The 22,572-nt window shown below is 52.2% G+C and overlaps 1 protein-coding gene across 2 annotated transcripts in view; it reads right to left on the minus strand.

Annotated features, from left to right (window-relative positions):
* PRKCB (protein kinase C beta) overlaps nt 1-22,572 on the minus strand; it is a 77,764-nt gene that overhangs the window by 54,403 nt on the left and 789 nt on the right. The gene's annotated exons all lie outside the window — the stretch shown is intronic.

Consider the following 22,572-nt stretch of genomic DNA (forward strand, 5'->3'; position numbering starts at 1 on the left):
TGTCAGTACCTGAGGAGCCCACACTGGGTGCAGTGCTCCAGGTGTGGCCACCCCAGGGCAGAGCAGAGGGGAAGATCACCTCCCTCACCTGCTGGCCTCACTGTGCAATGCAGCCCAGGGTCCATTTGGCTTTCTTGGCCATCAGGGCACACTGCTGGCTCCTGATCACCCTGTGATCAACCAGGTCACCACTAGTCCTTCTTGGCCACCAGGACAGCCAGAGTCTTCTCCACAGAACTCTTTTCCAGCAGCTCAGCCTCTAGCCTGTACTGATGCTTGTGGCTATTCCTCCCCAGGTGTACGATGCTACACTTGCCCTTGGTGAACCTCATCAGGTTCCTCTTCCCACCCAGCTCTCAGCCTGGTGCAGTCTCGCTGGACGGCAGCTGTGTGATCAATCGTGGTCCCTGGGGACCAGATTAAACCATCTTAGAAATGAGTTCTGGGTTTGGCATGGAAGTGCTAGGAGCTGCAGGAACCCCAGAGGATCAGTGCTGAGCAAAGCCCGACCTGGGGCACACTTACACAGTCGCATGGTGCTGCTCAGTGCTGCCTTGTGTTGGGTTACAGATGGGCTCAATTAGAAGCACAGAGATGGAAAAGAGGCTTGGAAAAAAAAAGAAAAAAAAAAAAACAAAACCAACGCAGCACATGACAAGAAAGAGAAGATCATTAAAAACTTGGCAGCCTACTTTAACGGCAGTGACCTGGTAATTTGATATTGTAATTGAAACGCTGGGTCGGACTCTGCGGAGGAGGCAGAAATATGGCAAGGTGTCCCTGCAGGATGGGAGTGGGCACCGAGGAGATGGTGGTCCTGGTGCATCCCTGTCACTGCACATACACAGCCCTGGGAGATGGCTGCTGGCTGGCTTTGAAGCCTTGTTTCTTGCTGGAAGAGCATATTAATCCTGCTCAAGGAAGATAAAAACCCAGTCCCCAAAGTGCTAATAATAATATAACTCAGTTTAAGCTGAATTTTGTCACTTATCTCCAAAACAGAGAGGAAAACTTCACTTGCCTTTTTTCTTCCTCTTATCCTCCTCTTAAATAAGAGATGTTCTGAGCATTGTCTGGCATCCAATGCCAGAGAGCAGGGTCATTAAGCAGCAGTGCTCAGATAGCACTGCTCTCACTGTAGGCATGCGGGGAGGTGCAGAGGCAGCAGCTGCTCCTGGACCCATCCGCATTCAGGCATTGGGGTTGGTGGGTGTATCTGCCTAAACGAGCTGCTGCCATGTAAGCCTGTCCCAAACGTACTGCGGTATCTTCCTGAACCGGGAGCACTACTGAAGCCTGCCCAAGCAGAGAGCTTTCTCATGCCCATGGACACTGGCCAGCAGGCTTCACAGCTCTGATCCTAAAACTCATCTTTCATGGCACTGGAGATTCAGACACTGAGCTGCTGTTTGATTCTGAACACCAAAGCAAGAATTTATGCTGAGCACATGCTGCATGATAAAAAAGTCATTTCCTTCAGATATTCTATTTAGGGTACAGAGCTCATACACGAATGAGGCATTTCCCGAGCTCCCTTGGCCAGAAATGCTACTTTATTCTCTGCTGACCTCCAGGAACACTGGAGTCACCCTCCAGAACCTCTCAGCCAGGTGGTTTATGGACTGGACTCTGGAACTGGCTCTAAAAGTGTAAGGGGATCTTCAACCAAGACTAGATCACAAACACAGGGCTGCTGTGCAGTGAAGTTTGGGAGGCATTTACATATTGCATTTACATACTGCTAACGAGACAGCACTGTCTGTGAGCATCTTCTCAGTCCCCTATATTTCTAATAAAAACAATGAAAAACCAAGCACCAAGCTTTAAATTATTCAGACTGTTCCAAATGCAGGAAAACGGGTAAATTTACCTTAAACAACTGAACAGCACAGGTGCGTATTATTTCTCACCTCACTTCAGCACATTTTCCCCGATAACACCACATGCCATTTAGCACGTGGGTCCCACACACTCTCACAGCACACCCATGGACTCATTTCACATCACATAACAGTTCTCCCAACTGAGAGATCTCCTGCTTCACCTACCCAGCCCATGGCACAGCCCGATCCCAACTGCCAGGCCAACCTTCCCCAGCATCCCCTGGCTGTGGGGCTGTGCTTCTGGATGCTGCTCCTCTCAGGACCTGGGATGTTCCCAAGAGCTCTTTGGGAACAATGCAGTGAGGTACCAGGGCAGCCCTGGGACTCACTCAGCAGTGCCAGAGGTGCTGCACGGTCCTTTTGCTTTTCAGGAAGTGCAGAAATAACCATCATGAATACAACAGCAAAATATTTTCTTGGCCGATATAAAGACAGATGATTTCTCTGCTGCTGCCCGTGGCTCACACCAAGCACGCTGCATCTTGCAAGGTTCTCTTTTCTCCATACAGATAAATGTTTGAAGGGTTTCTTGTACCCCCAGGAAAGACAGCGGATCAGTTTAAGTACTGCTGAGAGCAGCAGCCAGTTGAGGTCCCCTTAACGCAAAGCTCCCTACAGAGGCTCTGTGAAGTGCCGCAATCGTGTTGTGCGATTGTGCCACAGCCCTTCCTGCAGCACTCCTTCCTGCAGAGTTCCCCGACCCCACACACTGCACCTCCACACAGAACCCAGTGTGGAACCCAGCAGGGACGCACAGCCCTCATTTGCCCCGACAGCACCACGAGGCGCAGACACAAACATCTCCTGACACGAACAGAGCTCCCCTGCACGCGGCCATCAGGAGCATGCAAGATGCTTCCATGATCCCTTCCAGCCAATCTCTGCCCCTGCCTCCTGCAGGCTGCAAAGCTCACGCAGGCAGCAGCGTGCCAATCTGCACACACCTGCAGCACCCTGGGGTGAGAAGGATGGCAGGGGGCTGATGCACCAAACCAAACCCTGCCCCAAACCAACCCACCCCATGCTGTGGAGCTCCCAATCCCTTGGAACAGCACAGGACTGGAGATAAAGCTCCTCCCTTCTCCTGCCAGCCCAGGGCATGTGATGCTGCCCAGAACCCACAGCCCCATTGCTCCCTCCCTTCCTGTCTCCCCAGCCGATGTAAGCAGAGCACTGGACGTTATCTTGTTATTTCAACCACATCCTCCTGCCATGCTCCAGCAAAGAGCAGAGGTTCATCTCCAGCAGCTCTGAAACAGAGCAGGTGTTTCCTTTGGTCTCTAACTCTGCAGCCTTGATAACACCAGGAGGTCCCACTGGGGACTGCGGGGACCAAAGTTCCATGGCTGCACCTCCCTCCCAGCACCCCCTTTTGCCCCACAAACACCCCAGGTGAGCAGGGAGCAAGCTTGAAGCAACTGCACAGGGCTCAGTGGCCAGCAATAGGCTTGAAAATGTCCATTTAGAAAGGGCAAAAATAATATATTAAAGCAGAGAGTCAGCAAGATGCAAATAAAAGGGCACAGCTCTGCTGAGCAGAAGCACCAGGCACCACAATGAGCCTTGGGCACCCCCAGGCACAGGGAACAGTTCTGCCCTCAGCTTTCAGCTTACTGAAGCCCCACTCCATGGCTCAAAGCCACCCCCCAAGTCAGGAGAACAACTGCCACCATTGCCTGAGTGAGCCCCATTTCACATAGTTAAATGCAGGAACTCCCACACTTTCTGTACTTGGACGGCTGATTTCCTTGGAAAGTCTGCAGGGTGCTGTGACATGGATCCCTTCCTCCCACTAGGAGGTGAGAGGAAAGCTGGGGAGGGGGGCAGGCAAAGAAAACACAAGCCTAACAATTTGGAAATTTTCCAATCAAGGGGAGGGGGGGGAAGAAGTTATTTATCAAACACAGCCACATCACAGGGGAGCACACGCAGTACTGGGGGGCACAGGCAGCCCAGGCAGAGGAATAGCAGAGCCCAGGACAGGGACATCTAACCCTCATGGGGCAACGACAGGGGGTCACAGGTCCCTCGGCAGGAGGAGCTCACAGCAGTGAGATCCCTCAGCGCTGACCCTCCAGAGACAGGCGCTCATGCACAGCACCCCCACACACCCCAGTGACACTGCAGCAGGAAGGGATGCAGATTACAGTTTTTTGTTGGTTTTCTTCCCTTGAAAACAGGCCATTATTTCATGACAGTTTGGAGCGCTATATGTTATTACACAGCAACACGACTGCCTTTAAGACACTCAAAGGGTTGCAGCTGGCAGGATCTCTCGTGCACTTGGCACTCCTTTTGATGTTATACAAATAAAGTATTAAAACACCATTTCCAGCATGAAGGTTCGCAGTGTCTGCTCACTGCTCTCCCTCCAGCCAGAGCCGCACAGCACGGAGCTCTATGGATGCTGCAGGAAGAGCTGGGATTCGGCACCGGGTCCAAACCCCACAAGGTGCAGAGCCAGCAGCAATCAGAGACTGCAGTATCACATTAAGGGAAGTACCCACAGCACGCTGCCATGGGGGTGGGAAATCAGACCAGAGGGGTTTTTTGTTTTGTGTTTTGCTGTAGCTCTCAATGGTCAGGTATTTCAGAACCTACCTCGCAAATAAACTTCATCAAGTGATGGATTGGAGCTGCTTTTCTTGGGCAGCGGTCCTACATGATTACATGGCACTGTGCTCAATTAGAGGGTTATACGGGCTGCCAGCTTTTGGATGGGGGAGGAGAGTCCTTTTATTTACATGGAGTTCTGCAAAGAGCCTTCCTGGCTCGCTTCCCCCTTCCATGTCCCTACTGGCCAATAGGACTACATTAATGTTTACAATATGGCCTACTTTTTAATGCGGCTCTGTCCCGGTGAAAGAAACCATTTGCATTTTTAATGGGATTTGGATAAGCAGTTCCACCCATGCACAGAGCACAGGCCCCTCCACCGTACATCCAATCCTGCTGCTACCAGGGGCAGCCCCACACCAAGGGGTGCAGCTCCACGTGGCCGTGCACTGCTGTGCTCAGCACCATCCCTGCACCTGCACCACTGCCAGCACAATGAACACAGCCCTTCCCAGCCAGCCCAAAGACAGCTTTACAGCCATTGGTTTTATTAAAGTAAAGCAATGAAGGAGAGAAAACCATACATACGAACCCAAAGGGAATCATTAAAATATTTAAGCTTGCCTAAAATTTCTTTTGGCTGCTACAAAGCATTCCATATAAATGAGATAAGGCCTATCAATGGTAAGTGCAGAGCTTGGCTTTGATGGTACTCCTGCAGTGTGTCGCTTCCATCCCACTCTCAGCTGTTGCCACCCGTGCAACACCACCTGAGCTGTGCAGGGCACCCTGCCATGCATCCCTGCACCCACACTGCAGGAAAGCCACAAACTTCCCCAACGCTGCCTAGTGCAGCAGTCTCCTGGGTGTCCCTGTGTGAGAAACAACGCTTCTGGGAGCAAAGGGCTGTACAGAACTGTGGGTGCTTGGGGACGAGGAGCACACAGGTACCCACAGAAGCCACGTGGGGCCCCCAAATACTGCTGCAGACACCTAGCTGTGTGTGCTAGGAGGGCTCTGGGTCCTTCCAACCAGACTGTGTTTCTGAGCCCTCCCCATGCACTGCCTTCCAATGCTACCAACACCAAGCATGCCAGCCCTTCCCAGCTCATCATCCCACAGCCCACTTGCTGTGGGGCCAGGCTGTGGCCCCAGCAGCCCCCAGCACCCCGGTGCTGGCTCTGCCCTGCTGATGGGTCTTGGGCTCAGCCTCAGAGATCGGCAGCTGCCTGGGGGCGGCTTTCCATGCCTGATGCAGTAATAAATATTTGGAAGGATTTGTTGTTTCACATAAACAGTAGCAGCATATTGCACAGGCTCAGCTGAAGAGCTGCTCCTTGCTGCCAGGCTCCCAGAGCCTGCTCAACCTCAGCACCTGGATTGCTGCTGGTGATGCCAAGCTCAGCCCAGGCTGCACATCCTGCCTGGTTCGCAAGGGACCCTGCACACAGCTTTCCAAGCCAGAAGCAGCATGGTCCCTCAGCAACGTGCACACAGCACACAGGCTATTTATCTTGGAACCAATGCAGGCTGAAGCTACAGAAAAGGAAACAGGTTCAGCCTAGGACAGCAGATTCATTTGCCAGCCACCCCCAGGGAAGCACTTCTCTGCCCTTCAGACTCCAGAGCATGAAACACACACCCACCAAAAGGTGTTTCCCAAAAAAATTTGTCTGTTCCACACACTGCCAGGATTTTAATTCACTGCAAATGCAGTGTTCTCAAGCACAGTGTACGTAGATGGCAGAGGCCGTTCCTCATTGCACATTCTTCTGCTACATCACCACTCCTCTCAGCACCTCCACGATCTTCCTCCTCTGTCACCACTAAGCAGTGCTGCTCAGCAGCAGCCCAACATCATCCCCACCAACCTCCGCAACATCCATAATAATTAGGTTAGAATTCTATTTCATTACAGCATTGTTCTGGATGGCAAAGGCTGAACCCAGAATATCCCTCTGGCTGATGGGATCGTTTCTCCTGCAGCATCTCCAGGTGGGTGGCTGCCACCAAGGGGATGGGGCTGCAGGGCTCCAGCTGTGCCTGCGCATTGCCCAGCCACACCACTGCCATGGAGTCAGAAAACAGGAGCCAGCTCCCAGAAGCAAAGAAGTACGAGTTCTCAGAACTAGAGATGAATCCCTCTTTCAGTGTTATTCCTCTGAAGTTGTAATAGCCGCTCAAGTGTGCCAAGTTCAAGAAGCAGCCAAATTATTTCCAGTTTGGCTGATGTATCTTAGGAACAATTCTTGTGAAGCTGCTCGCTCCATTATCAGAGTAGAACTTGGCCTACATAGGATCCCGCTGCTCCTTGCACAAGCTGCTGACAGTCCCTCCTAGGAGCAAGAAACATTCTGGACAATGCACGTTAAAACCCCTACCTAATGTAAAGGAACAGCCAGCACTGTGATCACCATCTTCACTTTCACCCAACCTTAGATCTAGCAGTGAATCATTTCATCTTATTCATAATGCTGTCCCACCACGGTGCAGTACAGAGGCCCTGTCCCAGTGACAGCCCAGAGCCTTTCCATCTCCTGCACCCACTGGGCACTGGGGCTGGGCGCTGCCACGAGAGCCTGCAGAGGGTGGTGTATTACATGGCTCCATAAGGTGCAGCACTCAAAGAGTGCCCCACCTCAGCTTAGGTATTGCAAACAATTCCCTCTCTGAAAGAGCAGTTGGACACTGGCACTGCTGCCTAGAGAGGTGGTGGGGCCACCGTCCCTGGAGGTGTTCCAGAGTTGTGGAGATGTGGCACTGAGGGACGCAGCCAGTGGGCACAGTGGGATGGGATGGGGTTGGGCTCGAGGGTCTTGGAGGTCTTCTTCAACCTTAATGGTTCTGCGATTCTGTGCTTGTCACCTGTGTGCTACAAAGACAGCACTCCCACCTCTGGTGGTTCTAAAGAAAACCATCCCAAAAACTGATTGATGCAAGATTGGAAGCCAAAGCATTCTCTATGGCAACCCAAAAGGTCTCAATTATCCATGCAGGTGGCACTGAGAGCAGCCCTGAGGTACGAGGCTGGTAAACTCAGCTATTGATAGGAGGTATTGAAGAAGAATTCTCATTCAACCCTCGAGAGTTCAGGCAGCTCTTTCATTAGTGAAAGATATTCTTGAGCTCCCTGCACAATCGGAAAGACCATTATATGCACAACCTAAACCCATCTGAGTGTCTTAACCGGTGGGGAGCAGGGAGGAAAAGAAAGAATTAAATCCGCATTCAAACACAAGAAAGCCCGTTCCCGTAGCAACAGCAGCATTTGCGGAGGGCTCTCAGACACAGAGGTATTTGGCACGTGGATTTCTGCCCATCTCTATCACTCACAGGACATGGCAAGGGGAGGTGCAGGCAGGGCATGCCCACATTGCCCTACGCTTCGGGGTGGCTGAGAAGCAGGGCAGGGTTCCAAGAGAAAGCCCCAAAGATAACCATGTGCTGAGCTCCCCTGATGGAAGCACCCATCCCGCAGCAGCACTGTGCACCCACTCCCTGTCCTCGTGGCACTGCACCAACTCAAGGTGACCACTGAGCAGAAGCACGTCTTCTCTTGCACGTCACCATGCAGAGGCTACATGGCAGCCTCAGAGCATTACTGTGGGGAACGGAGGGTCTTGTAGGGAACTGCCAGACTGCAGGGAGAGGCTCTGTGCAGCCCCAGCCTGGAGGAAACCACCCACACACTATCAATACCTACAAGAAAACCTCTTGCATGTTTTACTGCCTGTCTCCAGCAGAGAGTCTGCAGCGAGGATGACTTTAAGCAAGAAAAAAAAGAAAAAAAAAATACTCGAAAGAGCAAGCAGGAGGGAAAGCTACCATGTTGCTGTGGGCTGCACCAAAACTTCCTCTCCACGGCAGCGCGGCGACCCAACTGCCCTCATGGGGTCCCCCAGGAGCCACTGCTCAGCTCACGCACAGAAGCTCCACAAAACCAACTTCACGCCTGGTGCAGAGCAGCTTCACACCCAGTGCCTGGGGCTGCACCAGAGCATCACGGGGAGGGCACAGCCCCAGGGGAGTACTGCAAACCTTAGCAGTTGAGGGGAAAGGCACAGGTGAAGGAGGGGAAGCAGCAAAGACCAGCAGAGCTCAGCTGTTATGGGGCTGCAGCTCCTGAGTGCTGCAGGGCTGTACGTTCTGCACCTGCTCAGCACCACCAGCAGCAGGATGGGGGATCAAGGCTGTGCATGGAGCATGGCAGCATCTGAGCAGCATCCTCTGCTGGGACTAGGGGCAGCTATGCTGCTCTCATGTCCAAGGGAGGATAGATCAAGCAGAAGCAGAGCAAAACACAGGAGTGCACACTGGGTAACAGCAGCATCCGTCTGCAGCCTTCACACCAAAGAGCAGAGCACAGCTCCAGCCAGGAACCCCGTGCTATGGCATGGCTCTGAGGGCCTCTGCCAAGGGAGAAATCCTGGCTGCTTGGCAAAGGACAACACCCACATAGGTCCAAAGACTGAGCGTATGCCAGCTGCTCCATCTCACAGCAAGACTTCCAGGAGCAGAGAGCCTGGGGGTGATTTGACTCCATGTGGCACAGCCCCTCGGTACCAGGATGAGCGGAACTCACTGCCACCCCAAGCACTGCTCATGTTCACAATGGTTAGTGAGAACCTTTGGGCTTCAAAAATAACTTGGGGAAGTGATACTACAGATTGTATCCAGACACACACTGCACTCGCTGTTCTCCCATGACAAGAGCAAAGGGACAGTGCCAGTCTGTGCTGGAGGGCTGCCGGAGCTCTCTCCTGCACCGCTGCGCACATCCTGGAGCACAAGCTGTTGTCCATGAGTCCCCTCCACACTGCCTCAAGCACAGCTTGGTCTCAGCTTCCCCAGAAACACTCCCTGATAGTGGACCCACACACTACAGGAACAAACTGCACTGTGGCTGTGCAATGCCATCTTCCCTCGGTTTATTTTCTGTTCTTCTGCCTTTATATGAAGTCATGCGTTTGAGTTATCAGAGAGCTGGAAGTGACTCAGCACAGCAAACCACAGCCTAAGAATGTAACTAATTAAAACTATTCACTCAAGCCAGCATGCTCCAAAATACTCAAGACCCTAAACAAAGCCAAACACATCAGTTGAGATGCAGCAAGAAGCCCCAGTCTGCAGCTTCTGCCCTCTGCAGCAGGTTGTTGTAGGAAGCAGTCTCACTTCAATACAATGCTCAAGGCTTTGCTATGGGGAACATGATCCTCAGTGGAGATGAATATTGTGAGCTTTGCTCCAGCCTGCGAGGCTGCAGAACTCACACGATGTGTGGGGATGGCATCTGCTGTCCAAATCCAGGCGTCAGAACAGGGCTTGTTACTCCCCAAACCCACCAGATATGGGGCAGGGCAACACAGAGAATCAGCAGCTTTTCACTGCTTGTATGAATAAAAAGCATTTAGTTAAAAAACCCTCTACAGCAGAGAAGGCTTTCTTTACACAATGCAGACGAAGTACGAGAGCAGGAAGAGCAATGGACAGAGCTGCCTACAACAGTGGGACAGTGGCAGCCCCCAGCACAGCCCTGCAGGGCAGATGCTATCTGACCCCAACGCACATGATGATGGGGAGCGATGCAGAATGCTGACTTGTGATAATGGAATTTTAACGGCAAAGAAACATCACAGACAGATGCTGAGTGCTCCCACATCATTCATCTCCCTCCCAATCAAGGGATGAAGCGAAAGATCCAAGGCCCTATAATGAATCTATTATTTAAGCATGCAGTAAGACCTGGCTTATGGTAATAAACTTTGACATTAGCTGACTAACCATCCAGCAACGAGCACTGCAAAAATCATGTCAGACGATTAAACAGGACTTCTAAAAATAGCCCACCCGACCTGCTGCCACCACCAGCCCCAGCTTTCCCTGCAGGGGAGCTGCTGAAGTGGTGTCAAACCTCAAAGTATTTCAGCTTGCAACTGAAGCAGTGCAGTTTCTGCAAGCGACCCACCCCTACCTCAATCCAGATTGCTCAAATCTTCACAGAAAGAGATCTCGCCACGTGGCAGGCCAGAAACAGAGAGATAGATATTGATTGCAATAACAGCAGAAGCACCGGGAAAGGCTGCAACAAGAACAGCTGGAGCCTGCACGTGAGATGCGCTCACCCAAGGGGAGAGCTGCAAGAGGACGAGGATCTGGAAACTTCTGGGGTTGGGCTGTCAGTGTTCCCCATCGACTCCTGCAGCACCAGCGGTGCCTGGTGCATCCTGAGCTGGGCTGCAGGCCAGCTGCACTCCATGCACATTGCATTGCTATCAGGATGCTGAGAGTCAGGATCACCTCTGGGAGCCTCACGCAACGGGTGCCATTGCCTTGGGTTTTGCAACTTGCAACTGTGTTGCTTCAGGCAAGAGGCAGGGCGCAGGGCTCTGGGCTTGCACCAAAAGGAAAGTGAGCTCTGAGCCTGGTGCTATGTGGGTGCTGCTCGATTGTGAGGGCTGATGGAGCACCACATGCATCATGGATGGGATCACGCTGAATTAGAGCAGGCAGACAAGTGCACAGTGCTGCACATGGGCACCACAGTCTAGAATAGCAGAAGTCCAGGCTCTGGGCAGGACTCAGAACACAGTGATACAGCACAGTGGGAAGTGACACGGGCCAGCTGAGCTGTACAGCCAGGGGATGTGCTAAAGAACCCTCCCAGTACCCACTGCAAGGCAGCACACTCCATTGATGCTGCAAGGAGAAGGCAGAAAGGTACGCCTTGCCTGAGGTGAGGGACAGCACTGAACGGCTGAGGACTGCCAGCGCTATGGCAAACAATACAGCACCCAGAGACCTCACAGGGGACAGCAGCAGCACCCTGTGCTCCTCCCTCATCTCTTAAAGGTGAGCAGGGCAACATCACATCCATCATCTCCCTCTGAAGTCACCAATATGACAACAGTAGGACATCATGTGACAGCACAGCTGAGATCTGTGCCTCAGAAATGGGACACTGCAGGAATACCAGGCAGACAGCACCAGGCTCAAGTCCACACCTGAGCTACCGGGGATGCCAGGCACGAGGCTCCCCAATGGAACTGCTCCTCTCTGTGCAATGGGTTGGCATCTCCCATATAGCAAGTCTGGGCAGCAAATAAAACCCAAACAGGACAAGAGCTGAATGTGCAATGACCCAATCAATGGGAACAGCTGCCTCAGCTGGCAACAGTCTGCACAAGGCTATTGCAGACCCTACAGTCTCTGCAGCAATGGGAAGCAAGAGGCACATTCTTTGTCAGCATCTTTATCATCCATCGGCCCTCACGTAGGAAAAGCGCATCAAAACCAACAGGAGGGCACTGCAGACACCTCCTTCACTATAACCTAGCAGCTATGCATCAGCTGCCTCAGCACAGATGTACACATGACCTCTGCTGCCCTGCAGAACCATATCCCTACTCCAGAAGCTTCATGAACCATTTGGGATAAAAGCAACAGCATGATCCAGCACTCCTGGAAGATTCCCTGAGTCCTGTGCTAAACAGGCAGGCAGTAGCAGCTGGGAAAGAGCATGGGCCATCCCAACAGCCAGGTCATGGACCCGAGAGTGACTGCCTCATGGCACTGCTCCATGGGTACAGCCCCACAGCATGCTCACTCACTGTCACTCCTAAAGGCAAAAGCTTTAGCGCCCCATACAAGTCAGCAGTGAGCTGACAGTTATTATTTTAGGAGTCTCCATCTGGACCCATTGCAGCATCTTGCAGCTCTAATTTAGGGCACAGAAGGACGCAGGAATGGCTGCGCCTCCATCCCAGCCCCATGGAGCACGGCGGGGCTGCGGCATACACGTGGCTGAGGGAGGGTGGAAAGCAATGACAGCACATGTCCCCTGAGTCCCCTTGGGGAATTCACTGCTTTAGAGGTGGTGGGAAATGCATTTCGTGCAAAGAAAGGAGCACCTCGGGGAGATGCCTTCAGTCACTACAGTGGGAGAAAGTGCCTCATGCTGTGAGGCCATGCAGCATGCACAGTTGCATCTCAGAGGTATGCAGCACAAGAGAAAAGCATAGGATGTGGGACTCCTGCCCCATCAGAACAGCTGGACCAGCAGCTCCAAGCACACTGTACCCAACAGCCTAGAGCAGTTTTACTCCCAGTTTTACAAGAGTACGGCTGCATCCCATGCCCACAGCACTTCTCCTGGCACAAGAAGGAATGCAGAACTCCCCTGTGCCTCGCACCCCTCTTCTTCCCCCTTGGGAAATTACCAGCCCAACCATGTTATTTTGAACCTCTCTAAGCACTGACAGAACACTGCTTGCTCACATGATTTTCCTCTGGCATTTTCAAGAAGTACTCTTGTTTCACTCTGACATGGTGGAAGGGAAATTGCAGCTGAGCGGTGAGGAGGGAGGAACTTGCAACAGAGCTTCTGGGGTGATGAGTGCAAGAGTGGGACGGGCAGTGAGCCCCCACCTGCCCTGGGAACTGCTCTGTGGGTGGGCAGCAGCCCCTCTCCCTCCCCCTTTGGGAATAGGAAGCACTTTCCAACCCCTCCAGCTGGGCCCAGGGAAAGGGGAAGATTTGGAGTTACAGAATTGCGAACTTATGGGGGATTACCGAGAGGAACCCTGCAACCCAGAGGACACCACAGAGCTGACAAAATACTAGAGTTGGCACAGAAGGGGTGGGCAGGAACCGACCGGGTCCTGACTGCTCTGCAGCAAGAGACAGAGGCAGGGACAGCATGCAGGTTTGTGCCACCCTCAGCCAGGAACACGGTACCAGCATATGGTTACACAGCTCCTTTTTCTGGCTCTACAGAGAAGCATCTAATGGCAATTCATAAGCAACTGCTGGATTCAGTATTCCTTTACAAGAATCACAGCCTTATAATTTCTGCAATTAGAAAGGGAGTTCTTCTTCAGTGATCTAAAATAGAAGTTTTTGTCACAAATTACTGGCTTTCACTCCCCTCATACCTGAGCTTAAACTGAAACTTAAATGGAAATTTACAAGAGAAGCAGAAAGTGAGTCAGTCTACCCTTCGCAATAGTCATTTATTTTCATCCTCCTGGACTCAGATAATAGTAACAGCAGAGATAATCGCCTTCTTCAGAATTCCCTGCGAGATGGGGAGTGGGCTCTGCACGTGCTGTGCAACAGTGCAGAGCCCCAGGACCCAGCAGGAAGGGCACTGCTGTGCTGCTCACACCAGGCCCTTCCAGCAGGCACTGCTCACACTGCTGTTACTCCACATCTCCTACCCACTCAGCAAGGAGGCTGAGGCAGATCCCAAAGGTCCCCTCTCGGAGCCATCAGCTCACGGCCACGAGCTCCTCTCTTTGTGCTGTCAGCGCTCCACGAGCAGATGGCACAGCAGGAACAGGCTCACAGAGTGCATCTCAAGGTGCTTTGCTGTCACCCAGCAGCAGAGTTGATTCAGAACTACACTGCAAAGCCCCCCCTGCCCTGATACATGCCTGCAAACATTCGGGTCAATAGGAGACTGCTGGTAGGGAAAGAAATGCTTTCAGGTATATAATAAGAGAGAATTTAATTCTGTTCCAAGGTTGGGAGAAGCAAGCCATTTATCATGCAGCTTCTGATGACAGCACTTGTCCACAGCCTGGATGAGAGCTCTTCCCTTACAGCAGAGAGAGAACGGCAAAACAAAGGAATTCAGACTGAATTGTTGAGCACTGAGACGCATATTCCAATAGTTTCAGGGAAGGAAGAAATTTGAACTGCAGAGTTCTAAGTTACTTTAGCAAAGATTCTCTGTAAGGGTTTGGTACTCAACAAAAATGCAAATCTCCATCATGGTTTCCTAAGCAAATGAGCAATTGTTACGTTTTTTTTCCAGTCCAGCAGCATCCTCCTCTGAAGATCTAATAGCAACCCTACTGAGTAGCTAATAATTACAGCCTCTCCTCCTGCCAAAAGCTCATTCCCAGAGCCTCCAAATGACCCAAGGAGAGAGACTTCATCCATCCCAGAAGGCACCAGGTCAACGGTTCTGCCATAACCTCTACCACAGCCACACAGCTGCCCACGCTGCGCCCGCTGCAGGCTGCTGTCCTGGCACACACCCCGCTGCCCTCAGCCACAAAGCATGAGGACAGGCTCAAGGACAACTCTCCCACCAGCATCCTGCTTCTGCAGGCTCTTGTACTGCAGCACCTGGCTCTGCTTCCACTGCGTAGCTGTCTGTAAAACGGAATGCCCCTGCATCAGGAGGGGATGGCATCAAGGAGGTCACACAGTGACAGGAAGGGACACAGTGCTGGGATCTGGGCAGCTCGAAGGATGGCTGCTGGGCCAAGGGATGACAGCGTCTGAGGCAGGGAGAGCCCCAGCAGAAGCACTGCGCTCGACTCCGCGCTGCCATGAAGGTCACTTTGTCTCATCCGGGAGAGCTGCACGCTGCTGCCACAGCCCTACAAGCCTCATTTCCAGGAGCCTTTGGCCCTGAGGCACTTCTCCATCAAAAACAGATGAAGAAGATACATTTGAAAGTTAATGGGCTGAGCTATTGGAGCTGGCCCTTAGTTGCACAATCACACGGGTGAGCTCGGCTGTGTGGCTGCTGCCCTGGGCAGGTGGGGGTGCAGGGGGCTCTGCTCCAGCCTCCAGCTCTCCTCGCACAAAGACAGCTCCCACCCCTACAACTGAGCTGGACCTTAGCACTCCCTGCTGCAACACCAGCTGCTGCACAGAGAACTCTGTGCTCCAACCTGCCCCCAATCTGCTGTTCCACCAGGCTCATCAGGCACCGCCTGAGCAGATCAGCCAATCTTTCCTCTGAGGGCACGCTCTTGGACAAGGAGCTGAAAGGTAGCAAGGAAGCACTAACCCTGCAGCAAAGCTAACCTCCATTATGATGAGGCAGAGGTTGCATCACAGCACAAATGGCTTCAAGAGCTCGTACCAGCTATTAACCACAGCTCAAAGGGTTCTTTCAAGCCACGCATGAACATCCCATTGGGAGAGGTGACAGCATACCAACAGCACGGACAGCACCGGAGCTGCAGGCATGCAGCGCATGGCACTGCGTCACCTCCCACAGCTGGGCAGGGATACAGACACATCCAGGGCTCAGCCCCCCGCTTCACCTCCTGGACCATCCCCCTCTGCTCGGCTGCCCCAAGGCAGCATTGAGTTACAGAGCATTTCCAAGTATTCTTGAACTAAGCAAAAGCATTTAGCGTAAGAAATGCAAAGGATGAATAAAACCTAAAAACAAATTACTCAGCCTCTTTGGGAAGGCACAATATTAACCATCTTGACAAGTCCCATCATTTTGCTTACGAGGCAATGCTGGAGGTCCCAGCCAAGCAGCGCACTACGATGGAACGAGCTCTGAATCAGCCTCTCCCCAAACCACGGCGCCGATAAAGGCGGCAGAGCTGGAGACGCGGTAAATAATGACTTTGCACTGCGTCAGGAGCTAATCCACTCAGTGATGCAAATTTCATCCGTGGGCCACTTCCCCCTCACTCCGGCTTCTCACTGATCTTCCAGAACAGCCTTCGGATGACTCCTGCCTTCGCGGCGATGTCACTAAGTTGCGCTGAGCCATTCACCAGCGCCAGGACGACTTTCCCACCTCTTCACAGCCGCACGCTCTCATTCTTCGGCTATAATTAGAAAGCATGAAAACGCTTTGTTCATGCGCCGACGGTGGCAGCCCGGCAATGTGCTGGCTGTGCTGGCTGCTGGTTGTTCTCTCTGAAGGTGAAGCGATTCCTGCATGGCAACGGAGGGACCGATGGGCACAGAAACCGAAGCATCACGGTGTGATGAGGACAACTGAAGCTCAAAAGCTCAAACATAATATGACTCTCAGCCATCCTGAGCAGCCAGTAGTTGCCACTGCCTAAAAGCCCATCTTGCTCAGAAGACCCTTTGCAGAGCCCCCTGGTTTTGACTTTACCTTCCCAGCCACCCCCCAAAAAGTAATCCATTCTTTCCACCCGCTTGGAGAGAGAAAGAGTTTATTCCTCTGAGGAATCAGCACCTCCAGACAAAAAGGAAAGTTTGCAGGTAGACTGCATCTCTGAAAAAAAAAAAATAATAATAATAAAAAAAATCCCCAAACCTACTGCAGGATTTAATGGGAGCTGCACTGCAATGCACCTGAGGGCAGTGAGCCCCAGACCTGCAGGTGCTGTGATGTGTCACTGCTGGGCTCTTCAGCAAGCACTGCCTGCACAGCCAGGGTCAGCAGAAAGCATCCTGCCTAGCACATTTAAGAAGATATATAAGCCTGGCACAAAAGCCAGACCAAATATGGAAGCAAACTGAGCTAAGGAGATGCAGCACCAATGTATCTGATGCCAAGTGCAGCAGGAAGGCTTGGGCCACACTCACTCACCCTGTGCCATAGACATTAAATTCTGGAAGCAAGAGGTTAATGGTTTACAGGTGCTCATCTCAAAGCAAGAAGACTCAGTAGAGTTCTGGAAGCACGGGAGCAGTGCAGAAAGCAGCCCAGACTCTCGAAAGCCCTGGGCAGGGCTGCAGCTAGGCTACAGGTCAGCATCACCCAGACAGAGCCATGTGGTTAATGCCCACACACTGCCCATTGGCTGCAAGCATCCCGACTGGGCTGCACATGCCTGCAGATCCATGTGTGGGGCAGCTCAGCTCAAGTGTACCCAGCGGCAAGAGAAAGCATCATGTCCTCATTAGCAGCAATTATCAGCATCAAACAGGAGAGCGGCAATTGCTGCACCCCACGCCTGCCCAACCTTGGGCAGCTTCCAGGAGAGAGGCACTCGGTAAGCAACAAGAGGAGCTAACTGCCTTCCAGGAACCACTTCCCAGGAAGAGGAGCACCAAATTGCAGCTGAAGCGGCTGCAGGAATGGCCCCGAGGCGGTGTGCACTGCAGACCCACGTGCAGACAGCAGCCACCCACCCCACAGCACCCCCACACCGAGAGGCTGAGCACGGGGAGCTGCAGGAAGACAGCTGCCACTGCTCTGCACACACGTTTCCCTCGGAGGGAAGCGGGATCAGCTGTCGGAAGCAATGGAGAGAGCAGAGTCACTGCACTGACCCCATCCACACCATTCGTGCTTCCTCTTGCAGCAACAAACAGCCATGTAATCCTCAGAAGGAAAAAGACAGCTGCTGATGAGTTGGTGGTTTAATTGCACAGAATTCAGGTGGCCAACCCAGAACACATTGAGCTTATTTTACTTTCCGATGGAGAACAAGGTTGAGAAATGCTTGCAGACCAGAAAGTCCAGCAGCACTAACTCAGAGCAGCCACAGTTCCTGGAGCCCCCAAAGCAGCTGCACATCACCTCCATGAATTGCTCAGCAGCATGCAGCCCTGGGGCCTCCTTCCTTCCCGTGCCCCCACCTCTCTTTCCCAGGGCTCTGTGGATGAGATGATGACACAGTGTGAGCTGAACAAGGCGCTGCTCATTTTGTTTCCTGTGGCACCACTTGGAACAGATCTGCCCTGCCCTCACCTCCCTCCTGCTGCAGGCAGCATGCCGAAGGCCATCAAACAGCAGTGAAGGATTTTGGCACTGGCAACACAGTGACAGCAGAACACGGCAATGGGAGCCCAAGGCTGCACGCACCAGGACAGCTGTATGCAGAGCCCTGCTGCCGTGGGTGCATTCGTTGCCCTTGTCACTGTTTGTTCCCAGCACTCTGCCTTCCATTGCAGCTCTTGAAGAAAACAAGGAATGCGCTGCCCAGAAAGCCCACGGCCACTCCTCTCCCGCAGGGAGCTCATTACTCACCTTTTCTAAATGGTTCTAATTGATGGACTTTTAGAATAATGATTCACGGAACCACGCTGGAGGAATTAATTGCGCAGCACCACACACCCCCTCTGCTCTGTGCTGCCCTTCAGCCCGCACCATGCAGCGATGGGAGCAGCCCACAGCTGGGCTCCAGCAGGTCCAGAGCCCTGCTGATGGCGATGCACAGGGCTAATCCCCTGCACAGCTACTTTCTGCACATAAAACACACCCAAACACTCCTCCTGGATGAAATCCCATCCCATCCCCTCCCTACCCTCACAAGCATCCCTCCTTGCTGCCACGCACGTTTGAGGCAGAGCAGAAGACAGTACTCCAACATTTCCCTTCTGATTGTGCACTTCTAAATTATGGGTTGCAGGCAATTCTACCCTGAACTAAATAACGGGCACAGTCAGAAGTTTATTTCTTAGTCATGGTGCTCACGCAACTTCTTTGCTGATGAATCCAAAGGGGGGCTGGACAGCACCGATGAGTGTATCCAGCTTGATATTTTGGTCTACTCAAATGTCTTCAGAGGAGCAAGAGCCCTGCTTGCTGGCTGGGAGGGCAGCAGCCCTGACAAAGGGCTGGTGGGACTCCTCAAGCTTGAGCTTCACCCCTGCACTCACAGAACCCACATTGAACTTGAAGAGGAGGGATGTAAGAGGAGCTGTACTTCCTGCCTTATGCCAAAAATTCAACATACATGGTCTTGTTCTGCTTTGCGGCCCTGGCGATTTCCTCTCAAGGGTCCATCTGCAGAGATGGATGCCCAGCAAAAACCTGCAGCTCGCTCCCCAGGAGGTGTCCCCAGGACAGGGACCCACGCACGGCCACATGCTCAGCACCACCTCCAGGCACCAGCACCCCACGAGCCCATGCGGCTGGAACAATTCACAGGATTGCGTGCAAACAAGCCAGCAGGCACACGGCAGAGCTGATGCCATCTGCTGCGGGTCTCCTGAGGGACTGCCCAGGCACTGAATTCCCCCGGGAGACTCAATTGCTTGAGCAGCACCATCACAGAGACTCAAATCCTTCATCGGAGCCTTGGGACCAACAGCTCTGCTTGCTGCAAACCTACGGAGCATGGAACCATGGGGCTGGCTCAGAGCCCCCTGCATGGCCCCAGTCAGCAGAGACACCCCAGGAAGGAAGCTGACCACTTTGTCATCAAACTTTTAAGATCACTGTAGGATGACGGTTACCTTGGGAGATAAAGAAAAATCTACCATGCTAATTGCAAAGGGGGAGGGTGGAGAGAAACCACATCCACTGAGCAACAAAAATGAACCCTTCAGCGCTGTAAGGAGACACTGACAGGGCTGAAGGTATCAGTGATCCCTGCTGAACCTGATAGCCACGGAACAGGCTCTGCAAGAGGCCTCTGCCAGCCCAGATTTCCTGCCCAAATAACTCCAAAAAGCAGCTGAGGAAGGAGGTATCCAGCACAGGAAAGAGCAGGATTAGGGAAACCAGCTCCATTCAGGCTGTAACGCTCATCTTAGAAGGAGCTCTGGTCCCACAGCCCCAGTGTGAAGGCACACACACCTCCTGTTTTCCTTGCCAGCTCAGTTTGATGCAGCCCTGCAGCAGCACTGACCACCTGACACAGCATGGTGGTCCGGCCCCACTTCCCTCCCACCCCCCCACCCACCCCATTGCCCGCAGCCACAGAGCACTCCCTGCATCACAGACCACACTGCCATGTGCTGAAAATTGTACTACCATCAAGAGACACACGGAAACCCTCCAAAATTATGTTTCCAATTTCTGCTGCATTATATAATTAGCACCATTTGTGTCGCAAAAGTAATTGCAGTAACATTTTTAATTAGTCTATTTGAACACTAACATTTCTCCACTGTGCATAATATGTTGACACGAAATTACTGGGTTTGAGGCAACTCTGAATGATTGGAGTTTGTTTTGCTTTTGTTTCTCCCTTGCTACACGCAGTCAATAGCAGTGCACCGCCGATGAGATGAAGCCAGCCCTGAGCTACGCTGGGTTTCACTGCAGTGGGTTTCACTTCCGTCTGGAGGGCAGCGAGGTGTGGGAGGAAGGGGGGTTGTGACAGCTGAGAAATACATGAGAAACACTCTGGGAGGAGGTGAGCCCTGCCTGACACCCTCAGCCACTCAGGCTTTGTAGTGAGTGTTGTTCCAGGAGAGCAACAAGTGAGAGCATTGGTGTCGGATGGCTGGGAGAAGAAGCTGTGGAAGAAGGATGTGCGTATGGGACCAAGTCTGGAAAGATTAAATTTGAAGGATATGTTTGCTTATTGTGTCAATTCTAGGGGAAGGAAGCGAACAGTGCACCCAGAAAACTCACTACAGGAGATCCAAGCACTCACTACTGAATGGTGCCCTTTTTTTCCCCCCCTTCTCCTCTTAAGGAACCAAGATCCTTCTTTCCAAGATCTTTCCTATTTTGTACACGTGAAAGCAGTCTAACAGATGCAGGTTATTTTTGCTTGTAACTGAGAATCACATTACATGACTCCTCACCTCCCCATAAGCACCGCTTCCCAGGCTCTGGGTCAGGCACAGCCCAGCAGCACAGCATTAACTGCAGCTGAGCAGACCCTGCTGGCAGCACAGGTGCCCTCCTAATACCTCCAGCACACCCAGCACCCCGACCTACAGAGCCTGAGAGCTGCTGGCCAACAGGAAAAAGGTGCCCCAAGGATGCTGAACAGGAATTTTAACAGAAAAGGAAATGCTAACAGAGGTAGCGGCTCCCAGGAGAAGGAGACCTAGAGCTCCATTCTTGATAGCTTCCAGAAGTATTCCCTTCAGATATATGCAAGGATAAGAAGGAGATTGCATACAAGGATAAGGAGATTAGCAAGCAGTTAGGTGGCATTTGCAGTATCCATTAGTATTTCAAGCTACAATGAGTCAGTTTCTGCAAACTTCCTGCCAAAAGTCACAAGTAATGAGCTAATTAACAATCTAATTATTGCAAATGCCCTAGAAAGAAATCAGGGCACAGGTGAAAACCTACTTAAGCATGGCAATAAGAAACAGCTTAGAAACAAGACAGGCATGTGCCTTAGCTATGTTTCCAGCCATCCCTGCTAACAGTCGGGCAATTATTAAAGTTGAATTAAAGCTGTTCTCATGTCTGTCATACCAGAATAACCTGGAAAGCAGTTTCTATGACAGAAGGACGTTACAGACCAGTCACACACTTTTGGCAGCATCACCGAGCACAGCACTGCAGTGGGAATCCTATGGTGTGATCACAACCCTGCAGCCTCCAGGAGGGCACAGGAGCTCTGTTCTGCCCCACAGCCAAACACGGACAGTTGGTGGCCAACAGCTGTGCATCAGCACCTCTGAGGCTGCCCTGATGGGTCCCATTTACTGCCCTTACACTAGAAAGAGATTTGATATCAAAAACCTTAAGAGTTAAGTCTCAAAGCAAGCGCACAATGACAGGTTTCAAAAACAGTTCTCAACAGCTGAAAGATGCTTGAAAAGGTTCAAATGATCTGACATTGAATACTACAGGAAGAACGGAGCAAAGGACCATGAATTACACAGGAGAAAAGAACAAGCCCTGCCCCCCCTCCTCAGATGAGCCCCCTGCCCCTCAGCCTTCTTTAGGGCTCAGCAGATTTCAGAGCTGCTGTGTTTGTACAAATATGCCAACCAGCACACTGCACACAACATAAGGAAAGGCAGAATTGAGGGCTAAGTAAGACTAGGAAGACCCACAGAAGTATAAGATGCACAGAACTCCTTCACATAGCACTGCTTCATTGCCTGTGTGTGGAACCTCAGGTAGAGGGGAGCCCTGTCCTGAGGAGCAGCAGCAGGACAGGTTGCAGCATTCCTCTGCCCCAAGTGCCAACATTTGGGAGTCTGAGACAGACAGCAGCCTTGGTGGGTTGCCCAGGTCACCCGGGAGCACGAGGCACAAGCAAGGTGTGCCAAAATGAGCTGTTCCTGTGCTACTGAGTTAAACAGCGGTTTTATTCCTTATCTTGGCATTCAGTCTCCTAAAGCCAAGACAGAGCTTTACCCAAATCCTCACTAGAGCAAGTGCCAACAATTACAAGGCTGAGTTGTGAGTCCAGGGCTGTAACCCCACACAGGTGGGACCTGCATCCCCTCCTCCACTCCTTTGCTGGGGATCTCGCAGCCTCACAACAAGAGCCAGACAAAGGAGGGTTACCACAGCTCGGTGTGCAAGGGCAGCCCAGACAGCCCCTCCTGACCCCCAGCACTATCAGAACCAAGAACTCCACCTGTAGTAACCCAGCAGCTCTCACGGCACTGTTACATTTTGCTGTAACGCCTCATTTTTCCCCAGCAACACAAACAGAGCCATTGAAGTTCCTCAGCCCGCACAGCCATGGCCACGCGCTGCTGGGCCAGCCGCCCGCCTGCCATTATCAAACCTCTACAC

Source organism: Tympanuchus pallidicinctus, unplaced genomic scaffold, assembly GCF_026119805.1.
Source record: "Tympanuchus pallidicinctus isolate F22 unplaced genomic scaffold, pur_lepc_1.0 scaffold18, whole genome shotgun sequence".
Classification (NCBI taxonomy): Eukaryota; Metazoa; Chordata; class Aves; order Galliformes; family Phasianidae; genus Tympanuchus; species Tympanuchus pallidicinctus.